We start from the raw sequence: 14,963 nt of genomic DNA, 5'->3' as shown, positions 1-14,963 counted from the left end.
GGCTTCCTGTGGCGCCGACGAGCGACGCGTGGACGCGGGTGGGAGGACGTCAGGATCGCCGCGTCTGACTGGTAAGTAGCGATCGCCGACCGCTGCTATGTCGCTGGTGAGTTCTGCCTCACTAGCGACCACTTAGCGATGCACCAGCGATCCTGACAAGGTCATATCGCTGGTCGGGATCACTGGTGCATCGCTAAGTGTAACGGTACCCTTAGGCTGCTTAGTGTGCTTTTGATAAAATCAGTTTTGCCAGTTGGAGCTCTGTATAACCCCGTCCCCACCACTGATTAGCTGCTTTCTGCCTATGTACAGTGCACACAGAAAGCTGTTAATCAGTGGATTTGACAAGGTTTTACACAGCTCAGCATTCAGGGAACTTTTAAATATGGAGAAGATAAAACAGTTTAATCAAAACTGCAGCAACCAGCAAAATAGGTGGAACATCTCTGGAACTGCAGTCTGCCACTAAATCATGCTACTCTCAGATGGGATGTGGTAGCAAAAAATCTGTTAACAGATTCCCGTTAAAGGCCAGGATCACACATGCAAGAAACTTGGACAAGTCTCGCATGTTAATACTCGGCACTGCCGCCGACACTCGGATCGGAGCTTTCGGCCACATAGCAATACATGCAGCCGCACGCTCCACTCCTGAGTGTCGGCGGCAGTGCCGGGTATTAACATGCAAGACTCGTCCGAGTTTGTCACATGCGTGACCCCGGCCAAAGAGTACCTATCTCTATCACCAATATAGGGCAACCCTATTAACCTATTAACAAAATGTAACAACAAGTAACCCTCAAGATGCATAAGGCTACCCTGGTATAACCCTAATCTCGAAAAATTTCATGCTTTCCACTATCCTAGTTCTGCTGCTTTGTTTACTAAGCAGTTAACGAGAGGTAAATGCACTAATGATGTGACCACTTAGTAAAGTGCACGGCAGCAATGGATTATTGCAAAAAGTGAGATCTCATGAGATCTTGCTTTTCCACTGTAAGAGAGGTCACGTAGGGTTATGGGGTACCGCTCTGCATATCAGGATCCCACAGCCTGAAATTTGGGGCCGAGTTCTGAAACAAAATTGGACATTTTTGGTGGGCATTAGGGTTACTTCTGAGCACTTTTGCTTATAGTTAAAATTCAGAAAAATCACCAGTCTCTGGATGACTAGTCTAGTAATAAATAAAAATAGCAGCTTCTGACTGGTGATAGGCGTTTTTTAAATAATTAAATGTAGGCCTTTTTAATCTCTATTAAGTGTTTTTTTCTTTGCAGCCTTTGCTTTCTTTAATTTAGAAATAGTCGTGTATGCACTGATTGTATAATCTCGTATATTTTATTGTTTATGTTGCACTATGCTTTTCAGAGACTGACATAATTTACATCAATCACTCTACTTTTTAACTGTACATATGTAAAGGAGCTGTAGACAACCCTCTTGAAGATCATATAGTGCATTGACCTGTGTTGTATGCTGTCTTATCTGTTCAGAGACTGCAGACGGGGTTAACTATTAAGGTACTGTCACACTTAGCGATGTACCAGTGATCCCGACCAGCGATATGACGCAGTCAGGATCACTGGTACATCGCTAAGTGTTCGCTAGTGAGCTGCCACACAGGCAGATCTCACCAGCGACATCGCTGGGGAAGGGGGTCGCTACTTACCTGTCACACTAGGCGATTTTGCGTCCTCCCGCCCGGCTCCACGCTCGTCGCTCGTCTCTCCACAGGAAGCTGACGACGAGAAACAGTCCTGAACGTTCTCGCGCGATCAACGATAACCAGCGGGGGAGCCGGTCGTAGGTAAGTATCACACACAGCGATATCGCTAGCAATATCGCTATAACGTCACAAGTTATAGCGATATTGCTAGCGATATCGCTTAGTGTGACAGGCCCTTTAGTGTGAACATATTGGGAGGACTTTAGTGGGTAATGAAATTCAGTTCCTGTTTAGTTAGTCAGTTGTTGGAGAGTACTAAAAGGAGAAGGAGCATTTTGCAGACCAGCATTAATTAAGGGTGTTGTACATACAGAAGAGAGGAGACTATACTCAGGTAGCAATTTCTGAAGTACTAAGTATCAATTTCTCATAGCAGGCAAGTGGGGTATCTACAGGATGGGCAATCTATACTAGATAAAGCTTGTGTGTAGCCAGACCTGAGGGTCAGAGTGAAGACTGACGAGGCTGGGACACATTATCTCCTAAGGTGTTGTAACAAGAGTAAACAGGTACAAAGATGCAACTGCACACTCGGATAAAGGTGGCCCTTATTAATCAGAAGTTGAGCATAGTTGTGAGGGCCCATGGTGACCCACCAACCGTGTTGACATAACAAACAGCATTCATGCTTCACCTTTGTGTGTGATTGAATCTTTGAACCTTGGGCAGCACGGACTCTGAATCACCATATTCCTCTTTTACTGCAATATATATCCTTAGTTTTCCTGCTTCAGCCTTTGCATGCTTATAAAGGAATTGCGACTGTCACAACTCCATCAGGTGAGAGTACCTATAATATTTTAACCCACTTGGTTATCAGATAAGACCAAATGTGGAGACACGGGGGTCAGCGGATGCTCTAGTCCACTGTCTCGAGATCGCAAGGACTATTAATTATCCCACCGAACGCCCACTCTCCTTTTCCCACGGGCATCATACTGCTCAGACAATACAGGGTGAGGGTAAAACAGTGTGACAATACTTTATTGAACCACAGAACAGGCAAAAAATGCATACAACAGTCCGAGCAGAATACCCAAGATAATGCAAAATTACAGAGTCTCACATTTCCTCTGACTTGGTGAGACAAGAGCTGCTGTAACTTCAGAGATTCCAGGGCCAACTACCGCCACCTGTGGCATGCACAGATAGGAGGTAACGACAAGCTTAGGAAGCTGACAGTCCATTGAGGTACAAGGCCAATTGACCAGAGGGTCACAACCTGGCTTCTCCGAACATCTCCATGGAGCCAAGTGACCGGTGGGTCCCAATCCTGGCTTTCCCAAACATATCTATATGAATCAGGTGACTGGAGGGTCGAAATCCTGACTACCCCAAATGTATTCATGGGTTCATTGATAGTTAATGGAGCAGATCTGTATTATTTCAGCCGGGGCTTTGGTCCCCTAAGCTGACATCCTGTAAAATGTCAAATTTTTGCCCCTCGTGATGGAGCCATGATGTCTTGGCTGCTGTCTTGTGGAGGGTTCCTGGCCTTGATTTTTTAAAAAGTCACTGGTTATTTGGATTTCTGTATCTCTTTAATGTCTGTATGTATAATGTTACAGAAGCATAGCCCCTTTTTATAGTTCACATCTGTTCTTCAAGACATTATTCACTGGTCAAGGGGTAGGGATCATGAGATTAACTTGCATTGTTTGATTATTTAGTTTATCCTTCAATGTTTGCAAGTCAATAAATTGCATGGCCTGGTATAATGTGTAATCAACATATCTGCAAATATCCTTGTTCAGTGATCCTGCATCCCTGTTTTGTAAAGATAACAGTACAATAAACTGTAGGAGCTGATATTATTTGCAGATATTAATTCAGCCTACAAAGATATTCAGCATAAATATAAAAATCTCCTGCTTTACTGTAAATAGACATCTGGATAATTAAGATTAAATGTGTCATCACAACCTATTTGCACTTTTTGTCAGCCAGTTTTATCTTTTGATTTATTTTTGTACTCTTGTACTCTTGTCTCTCTCATTCATCTCTACTTCTTCATAGGGTCCTTGCCTGCCTTGTCAAGTGAGAGAATTCCTTCTGCAGTCAAGTCTACAGGAGGTAACAGCACACACTCACAGTCAGACCTCTTTTTCTGTAGAGTTTCGGGGCACGGAATTGACCTTCGGTTGGGGTTCCCCCTGGCGTTACACACATATACTTATTAGCATCAATTACTATTATTTGGGGGGTATAATAGAAAACCTGAATACCTGGTGGAAACTAAACAAACTCATGGAGAACATACAAACTCCATGCAAATATAGTTTTTGGACAAATTTCAATACAAGACTTTATAGCTATAAGCCAGCTAACCTGCGACACCATACTACTTCCTACTCACAGTTTGATTATTTGTAATACACAAGCAACTTGCTAAGCCAATTTTCGGCATTCCAATTCACTTTGTAAGATGGTTCTTGGAGTGTGCAGTAGCGCTGGAGTTGTAGGGATTAGTTGGAGGTCAGATATACATGGTTGCAAAAATTGTATTAGTCATATTCACAAATTGCGGACGTGTCTGCTTCCATGTGCACCTTCAGGGACCTTTCCACATCGTGGTTGGGTGCAGTAGCTTTTTGTAACCTTATGCACTATTCTACTATATAAAAATTATTGATTCTTCTATAAAGTCGCTCATTTGCACTTGCACATATGTTATTAATCTGCTTCTGAGTAAAGTAGCCTGAATGATGATGCACTTAGCACTTTCAAACAGTTGACATCCAGATAAATAGTACATTCTCAAAACGAGATAAGTCAGAAGTAGGGACCATAAGGATCTTTATTAGGCCCAAATCTTTCTATCGTCTTTATTGTTGACCTTGTACATGGTATTGAGAGTAAAGTGTCAGTCTTTTCTGATGACACAAAACTTTGTGCGATAAAAAAAACTGAGCTTGACTGTTTAATATTACGAAAAGATTTAGATTTCTGCATGGGCAAACACATGGCAGATGAGGTTCACTGCTAACAAATGTACAGTAATGCACGACGGCCGAAGTAATCTTATTGCTGCATGTGCATTAGGTGGAAATATACTAGGCATTATTCAACAAGAGAAAGACTTGGGTATTCTGGTTACAAGTACTGCTCAATGTCAAGCAACAGCTGCAAAAACAAATAAGACTTTAGGATTTAAAAAAAAAATAGAGTAAATATGCAAATTGGCTCTTCAGAGAGGAAGACTCTTGTGCCACCTATTAGAAGTATCAAGAAGTATCAATCCAAGAAGTCAATATCAACCCTTTATTGAGCCTTCTTATGTGACTTGGTATAAAAGCCAAACCAGAATTCCAATTTGCAGACACATTGTTCGATGGTCAGTTCAAAATATAAGATTTGATTCGGCTAGGTGAGAGGCTAAGACTGGGATCTAAGGGGTAAGGTTTCTCCTTGTGGAAAGTGACAAGCCAGGTCTGGCATTCCAGTATGGGGAGACTTAAATGCCTTGCATAAATTTCAAATGAACTCTATAAAAGAAGTACATGCTGCGGTTACAGGTGATAGATGCAATTATGTTTCTTGATACTCACTAATAAGTATTAATGTAAAACATATAAAATAAGTGTACAGTGTTTTTATTCTTCTTTTCTAGGCACTGAGAAAGATTATTGAGACCTGTATAGTGTCCCTAGGACAGGAAGAAGAATTTTGAAAAGTTTCAATAGACTGCCACTTTATATAGAGACCTTTTATTTTGAAGAGCAGCTTATCAAAAAATCACAGACAGACAATATTTTTTATGGGCGATTTGTAAAACTTATAATTGATTATAAGTAGTAGCCCACCTGACCAGCCTATGGATTGTACCAACAACTGGTGTCAAAGAGATTGTTACCCACAGACCAATGCCAAAAAGACCTATGAGCAATTTGCAGAGCTAACCAAGAAAATTAGAGCAATGTGTGAGAAGCTAAGGTATTTCAAGCAGCAATATTACTATAATGAAAATTCCTGGTATCACAAAGACCACACTATGGACCCAGAGGAAATAGTTATGGAAACCTTAGAAGGTCCACCAATCAGCTTAACAAGAAAGGCCCATCTGGAGAAAGTGCCAGTGTTTATATTGAAATCCCCCTATGGAGAAGACTTGTCCTGAGACCACACAGAAGAGGCCACTAGATACATTGGCTGGTGTCCTGTAATCATTTTTGAAAGAGACAGAATTCCTTTTCCAGCTTTATTTACTGAGGCTCTAACTTTGAGCTTTCCTGGAATCCTGATCAGTTGCTGCAGCTTCCAAATTCTTGGATCAACGTTATTGCCAGAAGTGGGTGAGCTACTTCCCAGCAAGGTTGCTGGGAACTCACTTTTAAGATTGGTCAAGCATAACTCACAAGACAGGGTCTAATTGTTGTTGATATCCAAGTTGATGAATTCCACTCTCTGCATGAATATTATACAAAATTGTCTGGAAGAGATGGTGGATGCCATCAATCCTGAATGTACTCTGATCCTCTCCAAAGACATAAAAGTAATTCAAAGAACCTTTTGCCTACTGCAAGAGCATCAAAGGTTTGTTGTTGGATATAGGACCTTTGGCATAACCAAGACTGTGAGTAGATTACCCATCTTTCTACCTGCAGGTACTTAGAATGCGGTCTGCTAGAAAGCCCGATAAGGACCACAAAGTTAACATTAGATTTCAAAGTTCTGGTGGGATCTGCCCCAATGAGTGGGAAACTGGTCATCTTGGCAGCACATAGTCTTGCTTTAATGATCTGAGGGAAAGTCTACTGAACTTGATTAATCAAGAAGTAAGGCTGAGTAAGTATTGTACTATTGATAAACTATCAAGGGACTTTTTCCAACATATACAGAGTCAAAAGTTGCTGAATTATCAACAAGTTGCCCAGTCAGAAGTTAGCCCTGAGAAAACTCCTGAAAATCTATGGTGGCTACAGATTTATGTGAAGATCAGGATATCCCAGCTGAGAGTAGCAGAGTGCCAGAGGTCATAAAAGGGTACCAGTAGGCCTGCAATAAGAATTCCATAGACTTTGGTCCTGAGGATCAATCTTGGGTCCCAGCATGATCAGTCCATGCTGATCAGTTGATCCGGGCTTTTCATGTGTAGGGGTTGGACTGACCTATGGACCTCTGTGATAAAGAGGGAAATGTAAAGAGATGATTTATACAATGTTTTATTCTGACTTGTATGTATATTGTGTGGGACAACAGCTAGAATTAGTGAAAGATGGTGTAGTACCGGATTTTGGCCACAAGATGGAGATAGAGAAGAGTGAGAAAAGGACTTAACAGCAAGCCTTAGGGCCCCATCACACATAGCGACTCACCAGCGATCCCAACAACGATATCAACTTGTCAGGATCGCTGGTGTGTCGCTACATGATCGCTGGTGAGCTGTCAAACAGGCAGCTTCACCAGCGATCAGCACAAGCGACGCCGAGCGTGCGGCGTCACTGTGTACGTTAGTTACCAGCGCACTGATGCAGGGAGCTGGTAACTAAGGTACACATCGGGTTTCTAAGCAGCATGCGTCACTTAGAAACCTAATGTGTACCTTGGTTACCAACTCCCTGCATCAGCGTGCTGGTAACTAAGGTACACATTGAGTTTCTAAGTGATTCGCGCTGCTTAGAAACCCAGCTTTTACCCTAGGTACCAGCGCGCTGATCTCTGGTCTCCCGCCTGTCACACGCAGCGATGCGTGCTGGCCAGCGCGAGACCAGCGATCAAAAAAATGTCCTGGCTATTCCAGGATGATTAGTGATAACCGACAGGGTTGCCGGTCGTTGGTCAATGTCACAGAAAATTGTGACTCAGCAGCGATCTTGCTAGCGAGATCGCTATATGTGATGGGGGCTTTAGGCTATGGAAATCGCACTGTCATGGTGGGCATAATTATGGGACTGAGAAGGGGACTTCCAGAAGGAGGAGATATAAGGAAGGAGAGTCCCAGGGGCAGGGCTGACACCCAGGAGGAAAAGAGAAGCAGGAAGAGCTCAGGAGAGGACAGAGGAAGGAGAAGCTCAGGAAAGACAGAAGAACAAGAGACAGTTACTCGTAGAAGGGGGTGGCCCTAGGAGGACAGCTGCAGGATGGGACGGCAGTGACTATCAGAGGTCTGGGGTACAGGACTGCTGGACACCGAAGAGTGAGTAGGTGTCGCAGCAGGCAGACTCGGATGGGGGAAGTGCTGTGGCCATGGGCCTAACGGCAGCCACAGTGAAGGAACCCAGGGGTCTTCTCGAACAGAAGCTGAAGGAAGGAGACAGGTGCCCAGGCCAGGGAGCAGAAGCTGTTGTGTCTGCTGTGGATGTCAAGAGGACATCAACTAAAGTTTGGACCTGATTAAAGGGATTTCTGTGTCTGTCTCCCATCTGTTCCGCAGCCGAAAGGGACCACCCCCCGGTCGGCACACGTACTACACATGCACGCTATCCTGGGAAATCTGGGGGTTCGGTGGCCCCCCTTGAGAAGAGGGTACTGTCATTATCCAAACTGGGTTTTTCCTACCTCTCCTTACCCAGTCTGGTCATGTCAGGGGTTAACTTTTCTCTGCCTCGTTCTGGTGTCAGGTCTGCTATTTCTCTGCGCTGCATCCTGCAGGCAGTGTCAGTTATATTTCCTGGCTACGGCGTGTGTATCTGGTTCTGGAGAATCCTGTGTTTTTCCTGCTGCATTTAGCTTACTTTGCTTGTGTCTGTGTACTCTGTCCCTGCCCATCCCATGTCTGTGTGTCCCTGTGTGTTTGGACTCAAAGACAGAATTGGCTTTGGCTCTGACCTGATTCTCTGTCTTCCTTCTAATTCCTCTTGTACTGACGAGCACTGACCTATTTGCACTCCTCTGACTCTGAGCTTGTAATTCCCCTTGGTACTTCGTTACTCTCTGGTATTGACCCGGCTTGCTGACTATTCTGCTGCCACCTGTAGTTCTGCTCTGTGCAAGACTTCTGTTCATTCTCCACTCTGCTGCCATCTAGTGGAGTTTGCACTACTCTCCAGCTACCTGCAGTGCTGCAGCATGACACAGAGCATGAGCATTATAAGAAAAAATCACAGTCCATGAGCTGCACCATTTGTTCTCTTGAAAAAGAAGGATGGGAGCATCCATTTCTGTGTGGTTTACTGAAAGCTGAATAGCATAACACAAAAAGAAACCCATCCCATGCCATGGATTGAAGAATCCTTCTTTCTGTACACTGGTATTGACCAGTTGGTACTTGCAAGTGCCAGTAGCCCCAAAAGACTGGGAAAGCACCCTTCAAAGTTCTGATGGTTTTTCTCAAGTTGTTTACTCATACCAACATTGTGGAATCAAGAAAACTATAATTCCTTCAAACTTGAATTTCTTACATAGTTATGGGCAGTTACAAAGAAGTTCAAAGACTACTTGACAGCAATTCTTTTTATAGTGTTCATGGGTGATCCCTTGTTGTGCTAGAACAAATTTCAACTGGGAGCCCAAGAGCAGAGGTGGGTTTCACGATTTGCAAATTATCAGTTCATCATTAAATGCAGAGAAGGAAAATCTAATACCTACGCTGACTCATTGTCGCAGCTGCCTACATGTAAAAGGTCTGAAAGTGATGAATGAGAATAACTGAAGATGCCAGATTTAAACCTGTCATCTATGAATCAAGGTGCCTTATATTGCAATGAGATCCTCAGCCTTTACTTTCTCAATGAGCACGGCTAACAGTAAGAAACTGACAGGGTGCACTGTGCCTACATCCAGAAAGAGAGTAGAGTACTGAAAATACTCCTGAGCTTGGTGGATTCTAATTGTCATGTCTGTAATTGAATTGTGTATATGAGTAGAATTGGTAACCAGAGCACTGTAACCATCTTAACCCCTTTCCAATGTTCCAACAATATGGCCATGTCAGTCTTCCTCCCTTTGATGCGTTCTCCGGTTATCAACAGCTGACATGTGCCTCTAACAGCCGCGGCTGAATTCGCAGTCCACCCGTGGATGTTAACCCGTTAAATGCCGCTGTCAATCCAGGAAGCGTGCTGGAAATCTTGCTCATCGGTGACCCCGTCATGTGATTGCGGATCACTGATGGATTGAAATGACAACCAGAGGTCTCCACCAGACCTCTATGGTTGTCATAGCCAGATTGCTATGAGCGCCACCTGGTGGTCAGCGCTCATAGCAAGTGAGCATTTTTGCTACATACTGGCGATCTGATCATCGCCTGTATGTAACAGAGCCAATCTGACAAGTGCAGCTTCTAGTCTCTCATGGAGACTCTTAAAGCATGTAAAAAGTAAAAAAAAGTTTTTTTCAAAATATTACAAAAATAAAAAGATAAATGTTCAAATCACTCCCCTTTCGCCTCATTCAAAATAAAACTATAAAAAAATCAAACATACACATATTTGGTATTGCCGCGTTCAGAATCACCCGATCTATCAATATAAAAAAAATTGACCTGATTGCTAAATGGCGTAACAATAAAAAAAGTCAAAACTTTTTGGTCGCCACTACATTGCAATAAAATTCAATAATGGGCAATCAAAAGATCACATCTACACCAAAATGGTTTCACAAAACCATTGGCGCGCAAAAAAATAAACAGTCACCCAGACCCATATCATGAAAAAGGCGTAATATTTTGTTTTTACCAAAGTTTGGATTTTTTTCACAACTTAAATAACAAAAGAACCTAGGCATGTTTGGTGTCAATGAACTCAAAATGACCCAGATAATCATAACAGCATGCCAGTTTTAGCATTTAGTGAACATTGCAAAAAAAAACAAAAACAACTATGGAACTGCACTTTTTTGCAATTTCACCGCACTTGGAATTTTTTTTCCCGTTTTCCAGTACACAATATGTTAAAAAACAATGGTGTTGTTCAAAAATACATCTTGTCCCGCAAAAAAACAAACCCTTACAAGGCCATACACAAAAAAATAAAAAAGTATTGCCTCTGGGAAGAAGGAGAGCAAAAAACGAAAACGCAAAAGCAGGAAATGACCTGGAGGTTAAGGGGTTTAATAAAAAGTTATTGGTGGCAACTAACTTACCCTGTTTTGTGCCTCTTTGTGAGAACCAATAGTTTCTGTTCCCCATACCATTTACCATCATATTATTATATATCCAATGTGTTATGAACTGTATTTATTTCCTTGTGCTGCGGGTTAAAGTAAAAGATCAGTTTTCCAGTTTACCTTGGGTATTGTTACCACTGAACCCCTTATCGACAGCAGCTCTTCCAAATTAACTACATCTTCAGCAACTATATTGCAGTTTTAGGAAAAAATACATTTTCTGGGGAAGAGTTCTGTCTTCTATAGAATATACTGTAGACTATGTCAGGCTTTAATATCAAACTCTTGGTTGTTGCTCAAGTATAAGTAATTAGTATGCTTCTTAAAGACGCCCTGCCACTTGCCACAAATATGTATGGCAACTTTTTTACCTACTCTTTTGCAAATTTTTTGAATCTGGTGTTACTCTTCTTTTGTTCCTGTATTTCTCTATTCATAAATTATGGAACTCTTTTTCTTGTTCATAAATCTAGTCATTTTATTCAAATAAACATGGTCCTAAAGAAGACTATTGTAGAGAAGAGTTAAGGATCACACCTTTGGCTAAAACAACAAGATTAGATTTACAGAGGTAAGAGGAAGCCATGTCTCACAAATGAAGAGGAGCATAAATTAAAGAAAATCAACTCTACATTCAGGTGAACTGCTACACTTAGATCAGCTAGAAAATATATATATTTATGGCAACTGACAGGTCCTCTTTAAATTACTTACTGTAAATCAGAAGATGTCCAGCAGTGCCATAACATCAGAACTGGCAATAAACATTGGAACCCAGTACACCTATTTATTGCTTGAAGAAGTTTGGCCAGAAGTGGCCTTCATGGAAGAATTACAGCCCAAAACTATACATTGGATATGGACGCAAGGTCGAGTATCTCAACTATGTTTGAAAAGATAGAAACTGAGATGCAGAAAACTGGCAGCCGGTGCTCGGGAGTGATAAGTAAAAATGGTAAATATTTGGCTGTAACAGAAGACTGTTTCTTTTCAAAATGGGTGATCTAAATTGAGTGTCAGATGGCAACAATGGAGAGTAATGAAGGTTCCTTGCAAGTTTGGGACTGCATTTCAGAAAATTGAGATGAGAATTTGCTTGAGATTATTAAGACTTCTGTTTTTGAAAGCATTCATACTTTACAGCATTTTTCCACACCTGCCTAAAACATTTGCAAAGTACTGTATATATGACTACAAAGTCCACAAAATATTGACTGAGCTCAAATTTGACTATCAATAAAATAGTAGTAGACAGCACATTGCATTGCAATTCATCAACATTATAGAAGGCCTGCTACACTCAACCATTCAAATCTCCTCTATCATCAACTATCATTAAAATAGTAGGGATATATGTATGTTCTACTCTATCAATCAGTTACCTCTGCAATGTGAAGTATTTATGGCATAATTAATACAATGCTTTAGAAGCTTAACATAAATCAGATCATCAAAGAATATTGAATGATGCCAGTAATAATAGAAGTGACAGAATGGCATGCATGTCATGTTTTCAAGAGGTACCCCTTCAAAGTTTAGGTGAGATATAATCTGTGTTAAAAGGTTTGTTGAGAATTGTCCTTAACCTGTCTAAAGAAAATCCCCTTTTGAAAAAAATACTGTCAGCAATGCAAAAGGCATGTAAGTGGTATCTCTGGTAAAGAAAAGGTTAACAAGATAGACACGGAATCAATACCAGCATACAACATTATGCTTGCACTTGATTGATATACTTTCTCATTAAAAATAATGTCAATCCTGAGTTCAAAACTTTGCCTATTAATACATCTTTAATTGATACTATCAGTTGCCAAGTCTTACTATGGATTCAATCAATGGCACACAAATCCTGTCCTTCATTGACTTTTGCTTTGTTGATAAAGAGTGTTTTGTGCTCGATTTGTGTTTCTATCACTTGCTAAAAACATTGTGGATGTACAGAGGTATTAGGCTATTTAATTTTGACTTCCTGTGACATTCCTGAGAAAAGGCACCATTTTGAGAGGATGCTTTTTGTAGACCAGCCTCTAGGGTAATGAGTTATGAGACTTCAATAGCTGCACTTAAGGCCGAATGTCAGAATCTTTGGTCTTCTAGACACAGCGGCTCCACTTGCATTTACAAAACTTTAAGTGGCACTAGATTTAGGTATAGGAAAAAAGAACAACATATCCTGCATTTTGGTGGTTAGCTTTAGTCTTGGTGGTGAATAAAATGTACATCAGTATCTGCTGTGGTTGGCAAGTCAAGTTTTTTCTATTCTAATGTGAGATGTTGGAACACTAGTAATTGCTTTTTATTCATATGTTTAAACTCCCCAAAGAATTAACGATCCTGGAAAGAATATGCTAGCCTATATTTAGGTTTGTAACTTTCTTATATTAAGTTTGAATTATAGAGTTCTTGTCCAGAAAGCCTAAATTGTGCACATAGTTTAGTAACAGGGTGTAGTTAGAAAAGTTTTCAAAATTAGGCATGAGCTGGTATTCAAAGAATGCAATCACTAATATGGGGCTGCCCTTTTAAATAATAAAACAGAGGGCAGCCCCAGAATTGTGATTTTTGTAAACACAATCCAGAAGTGACCATAATGTCCCCCGAAAGATCTCACATGCCTCCTCGGACGTTCTCAATGTGTAAGAGAGAGATCTCGCTCTTTCCACTAATCTAGTGCAGCTTCATTCTTTCTAAAGCTGTTACTGAACTATAACATCTCTACATTTGGTAGCAGCCTGGATAAGTTTGAAGAGTGAGATCTTAATCTTATGCAAGAAGAGAATCCAAAGCAGGGTTTTTGGATCACATTCTGCACACCAGGATGGCACAATAAAGCGAGAGCATCAAAGGAGGTTGTGGGATCCTAATCTGCATGTCGGGATCCAGTACCATAGAAGTATGGGCCCTTCTTTTCTAGATAGTTAAGCCCGTTCAGATGACATTAGGTCTATTTGAAGAGTTTTTGTTGATGAATATAGAAAAATCACTAGTAATAGGGTTCCCACTGTTTTATCAAATGAAAAGTCAGCCAGTGGTTTACAGAGCTTGAACGGACCTCTGGGTTAGTGAACACGCACAAACATACCTTTAAACTATTTCATCAACTATATAAATTATCCTCAACCCCATTTAAGTGAAAACTATACACAATGACCCACCAACCCACCAACCAAAGTGTGGAAGCTTAGTAACGGGAGGGAATATAAGGGTGCTGTCATGGGTTTCACAAAAACACATTACTGGTAAGTAATATAAGTGTTTTCCTATCACGCATGACAGCACCAACAAGAGAATTACTCTATCAGGGAGGGAACCACAGCCTGCAGAACCCTTTTCCCATAAGTCAGATCAGAAGAGGCAGAAAGATCCAGTCTATAGTGACTATAAAGGTGGAAGGTGAACAGATTTGTTCCATGTACACATCTGCCCTTTCCGTCCAGGATGTTGCCATCGCCCTTGTAGAGTTTACCCTCAGGTCGTCCAGGACCGGTCTTCCCACACATATATAGGCCAACTTGACCGCTTCCCTTATCCATCTGGATAGGGTACCCTTTGAGGCTCCCACCCCCTTCTGCGAGCCCTGGAAGGAGATAGACAGAGCCCTATCTTTCCTCCAGTATTTTGTTGCCTGAAAATAATGAAGGAGGCACCGCCTAACATCTAGGGTATGGATTTTTTTCCCTATCATTCTTTGGGTCAGGACAAAAAGAAGGTGGTGATATCTCTTGTGATCTATGAAATCTAGACACTACTTTAGGCAAATAAGCTGAATCAGGCTTCAGAACTACCCTATCATCCATTACCACCATGAAGGGAGGATCTGCTGAAAGGGCCTGTAGGTCACTGATTCTGCATGCCAATGTAAGGGCTTCTAGGACTATGGTTTTAAATGTAACCAGTTTCATGGATCCTTCCACTAAAGGCTCAAATGAGGGTTCTGTCAGGGCATTCAAGACCAAGTTCAATTCCCATGAACGGGACACTGGCTCTCGGGGCTGGTCTGGATCTAGCTCAGGCCTTAATGAATCCAATCACCCACCGATTAACCACTAGGTTGTAGCTATATAGTGCCCCTAACGCTGACACCTGAACTTTTAAGGTACTCAGTGCCAAGCCCTGATCTCACCCTTTCTGAAGGAACTCCAGGTTCTCTTTCAGGGGTACCTTTCCATCTGGGAAACACCCCGTAGATGA

Source organism: Dendrobates tinctorius, unplaced genomic scaffold (genome assembly GCF_039654945.1).
Source record: "Dendrobates tinctorius isolate UK_male_01 unplaced genomic scaffold, ASM3965494v1 ptg000022l, whole genome shotgun sequence".
In the NCBI taxonomy this organism is placed as follows: domain Eukaryota; kingdom Metazoa; phylum Chordata; class Amphibia; order Anura; family Dendrobatidae; genus Dendrobates; species Dendrobates tinctorius.
Note: the sequence above shows the minus strand (reverse complement) of the source record.